The following is a 3,376-nucleotide window of genomic DNA, read 5'->3' as shown; positions in this document are numbered from 1 at the left end:
TGATTCGGTGACTGGGGTAATCGGGATGGGTGTGTCAGAGGCAGTGCGGTTGGCGCAGGATAGAGCAGGGTTTAGAGCTGTTGTGCATGGGGTCGCTATGAGTCGGAAACGACTCGATGGCACATAACAACAACAACAACATTTCTTGAGCACAAGTCCTCCCATCCCATAAGCCGAGGCCCATGAACATGCTAGTAAAGGAAAGCAAAATGTGCGCCGCGATTGCTTCTTCTCCTTGCTATGCTAGCAGCCAATATCCCTTCATCCATCAAGTCACAGTTTCTGGGACATGGCCTCAGAAACCTTCCAACCACAGTCTTCTAGTTAGACACTGCTAATTGGCTGAAGCCTGCATGCCAGATGAAATCAATTGACCGTCCATGTATTGAGGGTGCTTCACTACCTGATGGGCAATGCAGTGCTCTCATCTGAACAAAAGGGAGACCAGGGAAGAGAGGTTTCAGGATTTGCAAGGCGGAGACTCCAGAGCCTGAGCTGAAGAGGTTCTTGTGCAACCAAAGAGACAGCGCCTCCAGCTCAGAGCAGTAGCTACCCTTCCCCCTCCCAAGGCCAGTCAAATTTCTCCTCACTGACCTTATTTTTGTTGCCTTGGGTGAACTCTTCAATCTCTCTATGCCTGAGATGCCTCTTTAGCCCTGCAGGGGCTAGCCATTATCTACGAGCATAAAGGGAACTTGACAACGTCTACCCATTTCCAAAAAGGCCAACAAACAGTAGAAAGATTCAAACAATTCTTGAGAAAATAGGAAATATGCTAATGAGATAAATGAAACAGGATCACGCTAAGCCATTCCAATCACATGATTCTCTATCTCTTAATATAGAAACCTGGGGCGGGAAAGTGATTGTAGGACTTGGGATTTACGAACTCTTAAGTCTTGGAAATTCTACCTTATGTTTAATTTGAGTCCTACCTTCTTCCATGAAGTGTTCATTCTTCTTCTGCTTCTAGCACTCCGGCATACACTGTTTCAAATGGCCCTGGAATAACAATAGCAGAGATAATCAGGAAAGACGCTTCTCTCATTGCACATTTCCCACAGTTCCTGCTGAAAGAGTCTAAGATTCTGTTAAGATCCATAAATGCATTGCATGTATCACCATTCAGATAACATAATGATTGTACTTATCAAATATATGTGAGTCCTGCATGTGCATGTGGTTAACTCTTGGTAAACCTTTATCTCCTTTCTTTGTTGCAACAACACTAAAGCGAAAAGAACTACTGTTGCCTGAAATCCACTGACTGGGAAACTCAAGCTCAAGAGTGGTGGCGGAATTAGTTTCCCAGTGTGGCCCAGCTAGCAAGTGATGGAGCCTATATTCTGATTCCAGGCTCTTCATTCTACACTGACCCAAATTCTAGTAAAAGGACAAAAATGTGTAATATTAGCTGAATGTATACATATATCTAGTCCCTCCACAAGTGGTGTCTATACTGAAAGTTGCTTGGTAAATAGTCTATGAATCTACAAAAGATGGTGTTTTCAGAGTCTTCAGCCTTTTTCTGAAGGAGTAGCAAAAAAATGACATGTCTGGAGCTTCCTTAATTTGGACACCTTGATCTTTTGTCGACAGTTGGCAGGATAATCTTATAGAAAACTGAACTGTGGTGCTGGAGAAGAGTCTTGAATGCCTTATGGCTGCGAAAAGAACAAACAAGTCTGTCTCCATGAGGAAACCAGGTCTCTTGGCACATGTGGTCAGGAAGAGACAAAAGACATGACCCTGGGAAAAGAGAAGGGTCAGACAAAGACAGACCCTCAGTGAGATGGACTGACACAGTGACTAAAACAATGGGCTTGAAGGTGTTGGAGATCATGTGCCTAAGACAGAACAAGGTTAGGACCTATGGGTTATAGGGCCACTATGAGCTGTAGTTGACTTGATGGCACCTAATAACAACATACTGACTTTGTTGACAAACACAAAGTTGAAGAATCTCAGGGGCTAGACGGATAGGTAATCCAACACCAAGTTCTGCAAGAAGGGATCATCTATACTCAACACAATCAATTCAACCATCTACCTGACCTCTCTGCTATCCGTATACTCCTTCTGCCAGCATTCCCTCTAGTGTATTTGCCCCAACTGTGTGCTCTGGTGGTTTTCTGTTGCCAACCTTTCACTGGCTCCCCGAAATGGAAAAGCTAAGTGCCAAACTCTTTTGTATCACCCACAAGACTTGTAATTTAGTCCTTGCCTTCTTCTCTATCTTGTATCTCTCCTGGGACATTACCTTCCACTTGAACATCACCTTCCAGTCATTCCCAAGATCCCATCATTTCACTACACACCCAGACTGTTTCATGGCTCTGTGAATCATTGAACTTTGTGCCTTCTGACCTCTCTGCCCACCTTGTTGTTGTTATGTGCTGTCCAGTTGACTACAACTCTGCCTACCTTCAGAACTCCTATTCATCCCTCATAACCCCATAATCATACCATCTGGAAAGTCTTTTCTGATCAACCTTCTATCCTCGTATCTTTAATGAGCACTTCCTCCTGTGGGCTGCTTCTGAGCCATGTGTCTATAATTGCTTGAAGATATTATAATATTGGCTATAATATCCTTGAAGGTAGTTTATGTATATCCTTTATTTGGGCCCCCAATGTCTGCTATAGCATTGGAACATAATAGGTGCTCAAGAAAGGTGGTATAGTAAGTTAAGTAGACTCTGTTGTGTTGCTATACGCCACTGAGTTAACTACAACTCATAAAGACCCTATTAACAATGGCTCTGACCTTTGCCTTGTCCTGAGCCAAATTTATCATCTCTAACACTCCTGGCCCCATTGCAACAATCATTGTGTCAATCCATTTCATGCAGGGTTTTCCTTGTCTGTGCTGACCCTTCACCCTTACAAGCATAATGTCTTTTTCCAAGGACTAGTTCCTCCTGGCAACATGTCCAAAATATGTGAGCCAGAATTTCAAAATCCTTGCCTCCAAGGACCAAAATGGATTCACCCTCTCCAGGACAAACCTATTTGTTCTCTTGGCAGTCCATGGTATGTTCAATGCCCTTCTCAGCATCATAACTCAAAGGCATCAATTCTTCTGTCATCCTTAGTCATTGTCTAGTTCTCAAAGGCATAGCAAACAAATGTGAAGATTATGGTCTGGATCAAGAGCACCTCAGTCTCTAAACTGAAGTGGTTGCTCTTTAGCACTCTGGAGAGATCCTTGACAGTAGATATTCCCAATGCAACGCATCTACCCACCCTGATAGGACCCTAACTTGTAAGTAATAAGGCTTGATTTTATAGTCACCTATTCTACATAACAAAATAGCAGTCACAGTTATTATGTTATTACTGTCAAGAGAGATAAAGACTATTGCATAAGTTATAT

This window comes from Elephantulus edwardii, unplaced genomic scaffold, assembly GCF_000299155.1.
Source record: "Elephantulus edwardii isolate Elephantulus edwardi_28Jun2011 unplaced genomic scaffold, EleEdw1.0 scaffold00089, whole genome shotgun sequence".
NCBI classification, from domain to species: Eukaryota; Metazoa; Chordata; class Mammalia; order Macroscelidea; family Macroscelididae; genus Elephantulus; species Elephantulus edwardii.
This window is presented reverse-complemented; position numbering follows the sequence as displayed.